The sequence below is a fragment of the Cherax quadricarinatus genome, chromosome 73, assembly GCF_038502225.1.
Source record: "Cherax quadricarinatus isolate ZL_2023a chromosome 73, ASM3850222v1, whole genome shotgun sequence".
NCBI classification, from domain to species: Eukaryota; Metazoa; Arthropoda; class Malacostraca; order Decapoda; family Parastacidae; genus Cherax; species Cherax quadricarinatus.
In genome coordinates this window covers 22,625,023-22,639,638 of record NC_091364.1, presented here as the reverse complement: position 1 = coordinate 22,639,638, position 14,616 = coordinate 22,625,023, and the positions used below count along the sequence as shown (strand labels likewise).

At 41.0% G+C, this 14,616-nt stretch overlaps 1 protein-coding gene across 3 annotated transcripts in view; it reads left to right on the top strand.

Annotated features, from left to right (window-relative positions):
- The window catches only part of LOC128701156 (uncharacterized), a 163,665-nt gene that overhangs the window by 69,792 nt on the left and 79,257 nt on the right, over nucleotides 1–14,616 (top strand). The window lies entirely within an intron of this gene.

The following is a 14,616-nucleotide window of genomic DNA, read 5'->3' as shown; positions in this document are numbered from 1 at the left end:
AAAGGACACAAGTGCAACTAATGTGACATTTTATTGTGGCAACATTTCACTCTCCAGGGTAGCTCCTGGAGAGTGAAACGTTGCCACAATAAAATGTCACATTAGTTGCATCTGTCCTTTTACCTAACATATTGTCAGTAATTCTACCAATATTGCTATAAGGGATGTAATACCAGTGGTGATACTCTTCAAATTGCTAGTGCTCCCTTGTTTGGAAAACTGCTCAGTGCTGATGGCCCGGTTCAAGGCAGGATAAATATCAGAGCTTGAACAAATACAGAGACTGATTGCAGCCTACATAGAGCCAGTAAAGCATTTAAATTACTGGGAATGCCTTAAAGTCTTGAACATGCACCTATTGGAGCAGAGGAGAGAGAGAGAGAGAGACATAATATATACCTGGAGAGTACTCGAGGGCCTTGTTCCAAATCTTCACACTGCCATAACAACATACTGGAGTGAGAGATAAGGGAGGAAGTGCAAAATAAACCCAGTGAGGAGCAGGGTTTTGGTTGGCACAATAAGGAAACACTGTATTAATATTTGTGGCCCCAGACTATTCAACATCTTACCAGAAGATATCAGTAACATGGCTGGAACATGTAGAAGTCTTCAAGAGGAAACTGGACAAGTATCTTCACCACTGCACCAAAGTGCCATGCCATGCCGTGTGCTGTGTCACTGTGCCGCCATGTTCTTTCGTGTTTTTTTATGGTCTTTCTTGCGTACTAGAACTTTAAACCATGCCAGTGAACTTATAAGATATATCCCTCCAGCGCTTGGAACTAATCTTGCAGAAAATAATATCTACTGAGCCAAAAAAGGAGAATCAGTGTACAATAAGGCAGCATAACCATACTCTCAGAGGGGAACTTTAGGCCTAGCATACCAGTGAAAATAACAGTAGAACTTTTTTGTCAGAGGAAAGATAGTCTCCCTCATAATAGTGTGTTATACATAGTGTTGTAATGTGTACCATAGTGGTACCCTAGTATATGGATAATAAATGATAAGGTGAAATTTAAAACTGAAGTGTTAGGCTCAAAGAGACAGGTTCATGTTGTAAACAGTTGCCAGCAGTTGCCAGAACCCTCCCACGCAGGTCTGCTAGTGTACCTGACTTATAATTAGTGATTCCAGGGAGTAAAACATTCCTGTTGAAATACGAAGAGGTGCAAAATCTTGAGGAAATACGAAAAGTGTACAGTTTTGTTGAAATATGACAAACAGTGTATAGTTGCTAGTACTTGTGATGGAGTGACGTATACAGTGTGTGTGTGGTAAACCTGTAGTTAGCAGCGGTCGCAATATACACAACGAAAATTATTATTCTTCCAGTAATCTCCATATATTGAAGCCATCGATGCCCAAACATGCAACTTATACTTTTTGTATCAAACTGAACATATACAGTGGACCCTCAACCAGCGATGGCATTGATTAACGATAAATCTGACTAGCGATACATCTTAACGCAAAAATTTTGCCTCGACTAGCGCTTAAAATCCCGACCAGCGCTATTCGATCTGTACGAGACTCGTCCACTTTGGCCTGAGCGTACCTCACTTGTCCCGTGGGTGCCAGTGTTTACAAGCCAGCCACCGTGGTCGCTTCCAAACACACAACTGGAACATTTCATATTATCACAGCCTTTGTAGTGATTGCACCTGCAAAATAAGTCACCATGGGCCCCAAGAAAGCTTCTAGCGCCAACCCTACAGTAAAAAGGGTGAGAATTACTATGGAGATGAAGAAAGAGATCATTGCTAAGTATGAAAGTGGAGTGTGTGTCTCTGAGCTGGTCAGGTTGTATAATAAACCCCAATCAACCATCGCTACTATTGTGGGCAAGAAAACGGCAATCAAGGAAGCTGTTCTTGCCAAAGGTGCAACTATGTTTTCAAAACTAAGATCGCAAGCGGTAGAAGATGTTGAGAGACTCTTATTGGTGTGGATAAACGAAAAACAGATAGCAGGAGATAACATCTCTCAAGCGATCATATGTGAAAAGGCTAGGAAGTTGCATGACGATTTAATTAAAAAATGCCAGCAACTAGTGATGTGAGTGAATTTAAGGCCAGCAAAGGTTGGTTTGAGAGATTTAAGAAGCGTAGTGGCATTCATAGTGTGATAAGGCATGGTGAGGCTGCCAGTTCGGACCACAAAGCGGCTGAAAAATATGTGAAGGAATTCAAGGAGTACATAGACAGTGAAGGACTGAAACCTGAACAAGTGTTTAATTGTGACGAAACAGGCCTGTTTTGGAAGAAAATGCCAAGCAGGACCTACATTACTCAGGAGGAAAAGGCACTCCCAGGAGATAAGCCCATGAAAGACAGGCTTACTCTGTTGATGTGTGCCAGTGCTAGTGGTGATTACAAAGTGAAGCCTTTATTGGTGTATCACTCTGAAACTCCCAGAGTGTTCAGGAAAAACAATGTCGTCAAGGCTAATTTGTGTGTGCTGTGGAGGGCAAACAGTAAGGCATGGGTCACTAGGGACTTTTTCTATGACTGGTTACACCATGCATTTTCCCCCACTGTGAAAAATTACCTAATTGAAAAGAAATTAGACCTTAAGTGCCTCCTGGTATTAGACAATGCTCCTGGTCATCCTTCAGACTTGGCAGAGCGGCTTTCTAGGGACATGAGCTTCATTAAGGTGAAGTTTTTGCCTCCTAATACCACTCCTCTCCTGCAGCCCATGGACCAGCAGGTCATTTCCAACTTCAAGAAACTGTACACAAAAGCTATGTTTGAAAGGTGCTTTGTAGTGATTTCAGAAACTCAACTGACTCTAAGAGAGTTTTGGAAAGATCATTTTACCATCCTCAATTGTGTAAACATTATAGGGAGGAAGTGACTAAGAGGACCTTGAACTCTGCTTGGAAAAAACTGTGGCCAGAATGTATAGACAAAAGGGATTGTGAAGGGTTTGAGGCTAACCCTGAGAATCCTATGCCAGTTGAGGAATCCATTGTGGCATTGGGGAAGTCCTTGGGGTTGGAGGTTAGTGGGGAGGATGTGGAAGAGCTGGTGGAGGAGGACAATGAAGAACTAACCACTGATGAGTTGCTAGATCATCTTGAACAGCAAGAGGGCAGACCTGAGGAAACTGCTTCGGAGGAGGGGAGAGAGAAATTGAAGAAGTTGCCTACTTCTAAGATTAAGGAAATGTGTGTAAAGTGGCTTGAAGTGCAAACCTTTTTTGATGAAAATCACCCTGACACAGCTACTGCAAGCCGTGTTGGCAACCTGTACACTGACAATGTTGTGAACCACTTTAGGAAAGTCATGAAGGAACGAGAGGTTCAGGTATCTATGGACAGATATGTTGTGCGACAGAAGTCCAGTGACTCTGAAGCTGGTCCTAGTGGCATTAAAAGAACAAGGGAAGTAACCCCAGAAAAAGACTTGCTACCTCAAGTGCTAATGGAAGGGGATTGCCCTTCTAAACACTAAGAAGATCAACGGTCTCCCCTCCTCCCATCCCATCAATCATCACCAGATGTTCAATAAAGGTAAGTGTCATGTAACTGTGCATGTCTTCTTCAGTTTGTGTGTATTAAAATTAATATTTCATGTGGTAAAATTTTTTTTTTTCAATACTTTGGGGTGTCTTGCACGGATTAATTTGATTTCCATTATTTCTTATGGGGAAAATTAACTTGAATAACGATTATTTCAATTAACAATGAACGGATTAATATCGCTGGTTGAGGGTCCACTGTATTACTGTTTAATTTTTTTTTTTCCAGTAGTCCTTTTATGAGCTAGTCCAAAATCACCCAGTGAGCTAATCCGGATCTGCCCGGATTCATCTAACGACCGGATTCAAACGGATTCATTGAAAACAATGTATCCTCTGACTGGTTTCACTAACTGACAGGGCTCTATGCACCCTATCAAACACTCAAACAGTAACTACAACAAAGTTACAGTACAGATAAACAGATCTACTGTTAAGGTGCTTATTAAAAAAAAAAAAAAAAAGATATGCAGTTATACACTAACTGGATTTTTCCAGTTTCGCTGGATTTGGGAGGATTCAAACGGATTTTGCTGGATTCAGGCGGATTCAAACGCTTTTTGTGGAAATAAAGCCGGATTTGAGTGGATTCAAATGGTTTTGTTGGAAATAAAGCCAAATCGGTAGAACCGTTACAAAAAATTAAATACATCGGGGAATTATAGACAAGCTAGCTAGGAGAGTTGTCCAGTATTTTAAGATGACCACTACCATGAAGATCTGTGTAGTCTGCAGAAAGGGTAAGGGATGAAGATAGGCCTGGATTGCTTGCCAACTGTGTGGTCAGTGGTCCCATATTATATGCAAGGATTTTAAACTAGTGACCACACTTGACATAAACTCAGAGATTTTTTGAGTCTGCCCAAATGAGATATACCTGTATGAGGTAATGACATCTATATTAAAAGACAAGAACACCAATAAAACATCATTCTTGAAAGACATGTCAGCATGGTAGGACAGCTGGGAAAAAAAGGTGGGTGGTAGGGACGGGGCTGTCTTGGACAGTACTGAGAGTGCTAGTGTTGTCCTGGAGGAGAGCGTTTCTGAGGGTCCTACTGATGTCTTAGAAGATAGAGCTCATGAGGGTACTAGTGTTGTCCTGGAGGACACTGAAGACAACCTTATTCAGTCTACAGAGGTTCAAAATAGAGATACTGCTGGAGATGGAAGCATTGATGTCCATACAGGGGTAAAAGATATTGAGGAAACAGGAAAAATAAATGCACCAGCAGTGAACACAGCTAAAATAAATCCTAGCAAACAGAAGTGCAATCTATGTAAATACTGTGCCTTGGGTATTTGCAGGAACGGTATATCTGGTAAAACAGGTGGGACATGCACCTTTGACCATCCCAAAAAATGCTGCACCCACATGACAACAGGAGAGTGCAACTTCGCTTCTTGCAATTTATTTCACCCAGAAATGTCACTCATCAATCCACGAAAGAAAATGTTACAATGCATACTGCCAGGCACATCATCTAAAGGGGACTAGAAGACACAAACCAGTCAGACTATGGAGAGGAGCCACAACCTCTCCAGGGACAGAGGTTATTTAGTGCCAGAAGGAAAAAAAGACTGGCAAGAAATGACAGTAATCCTACACCACCTGAAAACATTTCTGGAGGAGAGGCACATACATTGGCCTCTACCCCAGAACAACAGATATTAGAGCCAGCTAATAAAACTCCCCTAAATTCCACCAATACGACATTTGTCTTTGCAAACATACAGGGTCTAAAGCCGTCAAAAAACAACAAAATTCCTTACATCACTGGTCTGCTCACGGAGTCAAATGCAATGTTTGCAGCATTCACAGAGACCCACATAAAGGATCATTATGACAACGAAATATGGATCCCAGGTTATAACTTATTCTGATGCGACAGACTAAAGAGGCACCGGGGGGGGGGGGGGGGGCCTGTATGTCACAGTACTACTAAACATCTCAAATGATGTAGCTGAAGTTTTGGCGATAAAGATCGAAAACCAAAACCTTGTCATTGTGGTAGTATACAAGCCTCCAGATGCAACTTCCCAGCAATTCCTGGAGCAGCTTGAGAAAATTGACCACTGTCTGGAAAATCTCCCAACTTCTGCCCCAAACATCTTACTGCTAGGAGATTTCAACCTGAGACACCTAAAATGGAGGAGTATAGCAAACAATGTTTTAGCAGAGATCACCCCGGGAGGCAGCTCAGATGAAAATTCACACACACACGAACTATTAAATCTCTGCAACAAATTCACCTTAATAGTAGAGCCTACAAGACTAGAAAATGCGCTGGACCTCATCTTCACTAACAATGACGATCTGATACATAACATAACTGTATCAAAGACAATTCACTCAGATCACAACATAATAGAGGTACAGACGTGTATGCACATGGCTCTGGATCCGCAAAATGTGACCAGTCATGAAGGTCTCTTCACGAAATTCAATTTTAATAACAAAAACATACAATGGGATCAAGTAAACCATGTCCTAAATAAAACAAGTTAGGAAGATACCCTAAACAACACAGACCCAAACATCTGCCTTGAAAAAATGAATTGTGTGGTTCTTGAGATCTGCTCAAGACACATTCCATTTAGAAAAAGAAAAAGATGTAAACTAGAGAGAGACGTTCCCTATACAGACGAAGGCGAAGAGTCACAGAGCTGCTGAGTGGGGTCAGTATATCTGAAATACGAAGGGAAGCACTAGTCAGTGAAATTGTAAATATCGAACTTAAGCTGAAGGAATCTTATAGGAGACAAGAATCACAGGAAGAACTAAAAGCCATAAAGGAAATTGAAAAAACCCAAAATACTTCTTCTCTTATGCCAAATCTAAGAGAAAAACAACATCCAGTATTGGGCCCCTGCTTAGGTGGGATGGGACATACACAGATGACAGCCAAGAAATGAGTGAGATATTAACCCTTTGAGGGTTTTGGTCGTACTAGTACGTCTTACGCTTACGCGTAGGGGTTTTTGACGTACTAGTACGCATAAATTCTAGCGGCCTCAAATCTCGCAGGAAAAGGCTGATAAGCCTAGATGTGAGAGAATGGGTCTGTGTGGTGGGTGTGCGCAGTAGGAAAAAAATCTGGGACCCAGTGGTGCATTGTGGGAATGCCATCATAGTACACAATTTCCACCATGCCCTGCGGTAAGAAGTTCCTCACTCCTCGGCGAATTGGGACACTTTTGTTCCCCAGTGACAGTTCTAATACAGATGGAAGTGACAGTGAAGATGAGTTTCAAGGTTCTGGTGAGGTTTTGACCGAAACTAATGACCATAATATGAGTAATAGTGAGGAAAACCCAGACAACCCACAGCCTTCCACCTCTGGTGCTGGGCCGTCGTTCAGTTGTACCAGAATCAAAGAGGAAACTCCTATTTTCCAAAATCCCAGACTCAGATGTGAGCATTGGTGATGATAATGATAGTGATTATGAACTACAAGCTCTTCAAACTTGTTCCAAGAATGGAGGAGGAGGAGGAGGAGGCAGAGGAGGAGGAGGCAGAGGAGGAGGAGGCAAGAGGAGGAGGAGGCAAGAGGAGGAGGAGGCAAGAGGAGGAGGAGGCAAGAGGAGGAGGAGGAGGAGGAAGAAGAAGAGGAGGAGGAAGAAGAGGAGGAGGAGGAAGAAGAGGAGGAGGAGGAGGAGGAGGAGGAGGAGGAGGAAGAGGAGGAGGAGGAAGAGGAGGAGGAGGAGGAGGAAGAAGAGGAGGAGGAAGAAGAAGAATACGTAATGATAACAATAATACATAATAATAATACATAATAATAATAATACATAATAATAATAATACATAATAATAATAATAATAATAATAATAATAATAATAATAATAGGTAATAATAATAATATGTAATAATAAATGTTCACCCATGACAGTAACAAGATAAGGGGAGATAACATCTGATAAGTGCTGACGTTTGATGAGGGTAAATGAGGGTAGAGCTGATGCCAAAAGATGAGATGAACATCGCCCTCCCTTTGTTTTTGCTGGTATACTAACATTTCTGTCTGTCTATTTGCCTGTCTGTCAAGCTCCCTGTCTATCCATCTAGCTCTCTGTCTCAGAGAGCCACAAGACTGCGTCATCACTTTTACTCACATCTTCAAGCAGAGTATAGCACTTTGTCTGGATTTCTTGGGTTATCCTAGGTAATTTATACTATGTATACTTGTATTTATGTGTACCTGTGAGACAGAGATAGACAGACAGATAGAATGAGGGAGAAAGATAATTAGATAGAATGGAGGAGGGGAAGCAGCATCCGACCCCATTGTTTTGACAGGCCGGAGGGGGAAAGAGTAATGAGCCAATATGTCACTTTGACAGCTGCCGACTCCTTGTAATTTACACTATGGACGAGGAGGAGAAGGAGAAGGAGGAAGAAGAGGAGGAGGAGGAAGAGGAATAAGAGGAAGAGGAGGAGGAAGAGGAATAGTAGGAGGAAGATTAGGGGGAAGAGGAGGAAGAGGAAGAAGAGGAAGAAGAGGAGGAGGAGGAGGAGGAAGAGTAGGAGGAAGAGGAAGAAGAGGAGGAGGAGGAAGAGGAAGAGTAGGAGGAAGAGGAAGAGGAGGAAGAGGAAGAGTATGAGGAAGAGTAGGGGGAAGAGGAGGAAGAGTAGGGGGAAGAGGAGGAAGAGGAAGAAGACGAGGAGGAGGGTGGAACACTAGTACACTGGTACTGGTACACTAACATTTCTGTCTGTCTATTTGTCTGTCTGTCAAGCTCCCTGTCTATCTGTCTATCCGTCTAGCTCTCTGTCTCAGAGAGCCACAAGACTGTGTCATCACTTTTACTCACATCTTCAAGCAGAGTATAGCACTTTGTCTGGATTTCTTGGGTTATCCTAGGTAATTTATACTATGTATACTTGTATTTATGTGTACCTGTGAGACAGAGATAGACAGACAGATCGAAAGAGAGAGACAGATTGAAAGAGATAGAATGAGGGAGAAAGATAAAACACCATTGTGTATGACACCATGTTTCAGAGTTCCACAAGCTGCAGAACTAATAGGAATATGTTCAGTGACTGTATATTGGTATATATATTATAGAACAATAATAATAAACAATGTTTTGTATTGTTTGTTTTTGTAAACAAGTTTTGTAAACAATATATTGATAATTATGTTTGTGTGCTTATTGTGTTGTATACAACGAGTGTATATATGTACATTGCACCTTACTTTGGTCTCATAGGCCACATAAGTTATGTGAAAAAATAAAATAGTGAAAAAAACAACAAACCTTCAAATACAAGTAAATCAAAGTTTACCGGGTGAGCGGCAGTCGCCGCTGTTGCCATACGCGGCTCATTTTCTGCAAACTTCATGCATCCATATCTCCGTAAGTATTGATGGTAAAATTTTTTTGTTTATCCTATAATGTTTAGAAAAAAAAAAACTATTTTTTCATAAGAAAAAATAATTTTTTTTTTTTTTTGAAATTTGGCCGACCCTGAGAACGAGTTTCGGAGAGGGCCTGTCGACCCTCAAAGGGTTAAAGTCCCAATACGACATAGTGTTCAGCGATCCACTGCCCACTCTCAGGGTCGACAATCCAAATGAATTCTTTATGAACGAAACCCAAAATCTGGTCATCCCAAATCTCTCAGATATTATTATAACTCCACAAGATTTTGAAGAGGCAATTAATATCATGCCCATGCACTCTGCCCCAGACCCAGACTCGTGGAACTCTATGTTGAATCATTGTTTTCAAAAAAAGCATTTTTGAATATACGAATATATCTTTTGTCTTATACAAATTAGATTCACTTATAATTAATAATCTACTGTACAACTATGAAATAATTACAGTCCTACTGTACAACTATGATACAATCCTTAGTGTTAAGTAGTAGTCTGTAAGCCAATAATGTTAAGTCGGCCCATAATGCCTAGGCATAATAGAGGCTCTCTTTGCATTGCAACCCACTATTGTAAATACAAAATCTCAATGTACTATTTGCAAAGACAAACTAAATATATAAATAAATAAATAACTGCAAGAAGTCCCTATCGTGTGCCTTCAGCATTTTATGGAGAGGGAGCATGGACACAGGGGTCATCCCACACACACTAAACAACAGACAGCCCCACTCTACAAAGGTGGCAGTAAAGCAGTTGCAAAGAACTACAGACCAATAGCACTAACATCCCATATCATAAAAATCTTTGAGAGGGTTCTAAGAAACAAGATAGCCAACCACCTAGATACCCATCGGTTACACAACCCAGGGCAACATGGGTTTAGAGCAAGTCGCTCCTGCCTGTCCCAGTTACTGGACCACTATGACAAGGTCCTGGACACTGTAGAGGATAAACAAAATACAGATATAGTATACGCAGACTTTGCAACAGCTTTCGACAATTGTGACCATGGTGTAATAGCACACAAAATGCAGGATGAAGGAATAACAGGAAAAGTTGGTAGATGGATCTACAACTTCCTGACAAATAGAACACAAAGAGTAATAGTAAACAGAGTAAAGTCCCAGGCAGCCATGGTAAAAAGCTCTGTTCCACAAGGCACAGTGCTCGCTCCCATTCTTTTCCTCATCCTCATTTCTGACAGAGACGTAAGCCATAGCTCCGTGTCTTCCTTTGCGGATGACACCCGGATCACCATGGCAGTGACCTCCATAGAAGACACTGCGAGATTCCAAGCGGACATCAACCAAATCTTCAAATGGGCCACTCAAAACAATATGAAGTTCAACAAGGAGAAATTTCAACTACTTAGATATGGAAAACTTGAAGAAATTAAAAATGTGTCAGGGTATACCACAAATTCTAACCATACAATAGAGCGGAAAAGTAATGTGAAGGATCTGGGAGTGATAATGTCAGAGGATCTTGCCTTCAAAGACCACAACAATGTACCTACCTCATCTGCTAGGAAAATGATAGAATGGATAACGAGAACCTTCAAAACTAGGGACGCCAAGCCCATGATGATTCTCTTCAAATCGCTTGTGCTCTCTAGGCTAGAATACTGCTGTACACTAAAGGCCTCCTTCAAGGCTGGCGACATTGCAGACCTGGAGAGTGTACAAAGAGCTTTCACGGCACACATAAGTGCGATAAGGCACCTAAACTACTGGGAACAGTTGAAGGTCCTTGATCTATATTCCCTCGAATGCAGGCAAGAGAGATTCGTGATAATATACACTTGGAAGGTCCTGGATGGATTGGTACCAAACCTGCACACGAAAATCACTCCTTATGAAAGCAAAAGACTTGGCAGGTGATGCAACATTCCCACGATGAAAAGAAGGGGTGCCATGAGTACACCGAGAGACAACACAATAAATGTCCGGGGCCCAAGACTGTTCAATTGCCTCTCAGCATACATAAGGGGGATTACCAATAGACCCCTGACTGTCTTCAAGAAGGCACTGGACAGCCCGGTTGGTCAGTACCTGACCATCCGGGCTGTGGTTCGTACAACAGCTTGTGTGCGGCCAGCAGTAACAGCCTGATCCACCATGAGGCCTGGTCTCAGACCGGGCCACAGGGGCATTGACCCCCGAAACCCTCTCCATGTAAACTCCAGGTACCAGATCAACCAGGCCTCCAGCAACAGCCTGGTTGTCCAGGCTGGCACCAGATGAGCCTAGCCCTTGGCCGGGCTCTGAGAGTAGCAAGACTCTCGAAACTTGTTGTCAAAGGTACAGTGGACTCCCGCTTAACGATCACCTCCCAATGCGACCAATTATGTAAGTGTATTTATGTAAGTGCGTTTGTACGTGTATGTTAGGGGGTCTGAAATGGACTAATCTACTTTTATTTATTTATTTATTTATAATTTGAGCACACTTACAGAGGTACAAAAAAAAAATACAGATAAGAGCAGCATGCCAAAGCCACTTATACTATGCATAGCATTACGGGCTGGCTTAAAATTAACTTAAGATTAACTAAGCAATGATGAAATCAGTGAAAAACATTAATGTAAACTGATTACTATAAAGCACAAGTGAGTATTACAAAGACAGGTCATATGGTTGCATGCATTGTTGTAAATTCAGTAGAATGGAGTATTCTGTTAGGTAGTGAATTTAAAAAATAATAAAGTTAGATTGGGTTTTAGGTTTAACATTTATGTGATATAATTGTGAGAAACATTTAAGATATACAATTTATAAGGTTCAGTTATTCAGTATTTATTTGGTTTTGGGTGAGTAAGTGATCTTTGAGAAGAGACTTGAATTTATAAACAGGTAGTGTTTCTTTTATATTAACAGGTAATGAATTCCAGATTTTAGGGCCTTTTATGTGCATTGAGTTTTTGCATAGCGTGAGATGGACACGAGGAATATCAAAGAGTGATCTGTGCCTTGTGTTATGGTCATGTGTTCTGTTGAGGTTGGCAAGGAGATGTTTGAGGGGAGGGTTAATATCAGAGTTGAGTGTTCTATGTATGTAATAGGTGCAGTAATAAGTATGGATGTTTTGTATGGTGAGTAGGTTGAGTGTATTGAATATTGGTGGAGTGTGCTGCCTGTAGTGAGAATTTGTTATCATTCTAACTGCAGCCTTTTGTTGGGTAATTAGTGGTCTGAGATGGTTACTTGTTGTTGAGCCCCATGCACAAATTCCATAGGTGAGATAGGGGTAAATAAGAGAGTGATATAGGGCCAGGAGGGCTGACTGTGGAGCATAGTACCGTATCTTCGATAGTATGCCTACAGTCTTGGAAATTTTCTTAGAAATTTGTTGTATATGTGTATGAAATTTGAGTCTATTATCAAGGTGGATTCCTAAGAATTTTCCCTCTGTTAGCTTTGTGATAGGTGATCCGTTTATCATTATGTTAAGAGGGACATCTGTAGCTCTGTTACCAAACTGAATGAAGTAGGTTTTGTCAATGTTTAGTGTAAGTTTGTTAGTACTCATCCAGGTAGATATTTTCTGTAATTCGGTATTTACAGTATTGGCTAGCGTGACTGGGCTCGGGTGGGAGAAGACGTATGTTGTGTCATCAGCAAATAGTGTGGGTTTGAGTAATTGAGAAGCATTTGGTAGGTCATTTATGTATAGGAGAAAGAGAAGAGGGCCAAGGACACTTCCCTGTGGGACACCAACTGTAATTGGTTGTGCAGAAGAGTTTGCCCCATTTGCGTACACATATTGGCTTCTGTTGCTGAGGTATGACTTGAGGTAGTTGAGGGAGTGCCCTCTTATACCATAGTGTGATAATTTTACGTGGAGCAAGTCATGGTCAACTGTATCAAAAGCTTTACGTAAGTCAATGAAGATCCCCAGTGGGACTTCTTTTTTCTCTATTGCAGTGTATATATGTTCTAGCATGTGTATAATAGCATCATTAGTATTTTTATTAGGCCTGAATCCAAATTGGCAGGGGTTGAGTATGTTTTGGGAGATAAGGTAGGAGTAGATTCGTTTATGAATTAATTTTTCGAAGATTTTTGAGAGAGGGTGTAAGTTGGATATTGGCCTATAGTTATTCAACTCTGTTTGGTCTCCTCCTTTGTGGATCGGGGTGACCCTTGCTATTTTGAGTACTGTAGGGAAGGTGGAGGATTCAATGGATTTGTTAAAGAGTGTTGCAATGATTGGTGATAGCACTTGTGACACTTTTTTGTATATAAAGGGTGGTAAGGTATTTAAATCTCCTGCCTTGTTTTTTAGTGCGTTGATAATAAGGGAGACTTCGTATGGGTTAGTCGGAGCTAGGAACAGTGTGTTCGGGTAGTTGCCGGTGAGGTAGTCATTTGGTGGGGTATCTGAGCTTGGGATTTTATTGGCAAGGTTTTGTCCTATAGTGGAGAAGAAATCATTGAGTCTGTTTGCTGTTTCTGTTGGTGGGAGTTGGGGTTCATCTGATTTTGCTAATTTTATTTCGCTATTTCGTGATATCTTTTTTGTTCCCAGAATTTCTGATAGGGTTTTCCAGGTCTTTTTTATATCACCTCGTAAGTTGGATAATCTGTTCTCATAATACAATTTTTTTGCCCTTCTTATCAGGCTGGTTAGGATTGACGAGTAACGTTTTGTTTGGTCTCTGGTTATGTGACCCATTCTGTACTGTTTTTCATATTGGTGTTTTGTATTTATGGATTTGAGAATGCTGGGTGTTAGCCAGGGACTGTTCAGTCTCTTAGCTGTCATCTGCTTAGTTTTTTTAGGGCAGTGCTTGTTATAGAGGTATTGAGTCTTTTTTAGAAAATTATTAATACATTCGTCAATATCTGTATTGATTTCTAGCTCAGTGTGCCAATCAATGTTTGCTAATGCTGTTGTGAAGTTATTAATGGCTGCCTCATTGTGAAGTCTGAAGGTGACTTTAGTAGTGTCTTGGGGTAATTTACCAAGAGTTGTTATGAGGAAAGTAGGGTAGTGGTCTGTGGTATTATCTGTAATTATGCCTGATTTTAAAGGGGATATGGTGTTGGTCCAGATGTGGTCAAGTAGGGAAACACTAGTCTCTGTAACTCTTGTAGGTTTTGTTACTGTTGGTAGCAACATACAGTTACTCATTGTGTTTGTGAATTCAGTAACGTGTGGGTCCTGGTCTTGCAGGAGATTTATATTGAAGTCACCTGAGAGTAGTAAGTGATCTTTGTTCATGCGTGCATCAGTTATCATACTTCCTAGGTTTTGACTAAATTGGCTAATGTTTGACTGTGGAACTCTGTAGATGTTTATCAATGTGAGAGGTTTTTGTAGGTATTTGGTATACTTCACAGTATTCCTTATGGGAACAAATTCGGTCAGTACTGGCACCTGAACATACTTCTGGAATGAAAAAATATCGTTAACCGGGGGTCCACTGTATTGTGAAAACTTGTGAATGTTAGTGTCCATGTGATAACTTGTGATAACAAATCTGATTGGCTGAAGATCTTCAATATTAACAGTTAACTGCATTGTAACTTATGCTGAACTCCTAACTAATCTTTTTGTGTACATTGACATACAGGGACTTAGGGTAATGCATTATGGGGATGCATTTCTTGGATCGTACAGTGACCAAAATTCTGTACATTTGGTTTAGTTGGCATTGCTGTCCAAGTGGATATTGTTATCTTCTATAATTAACATTGC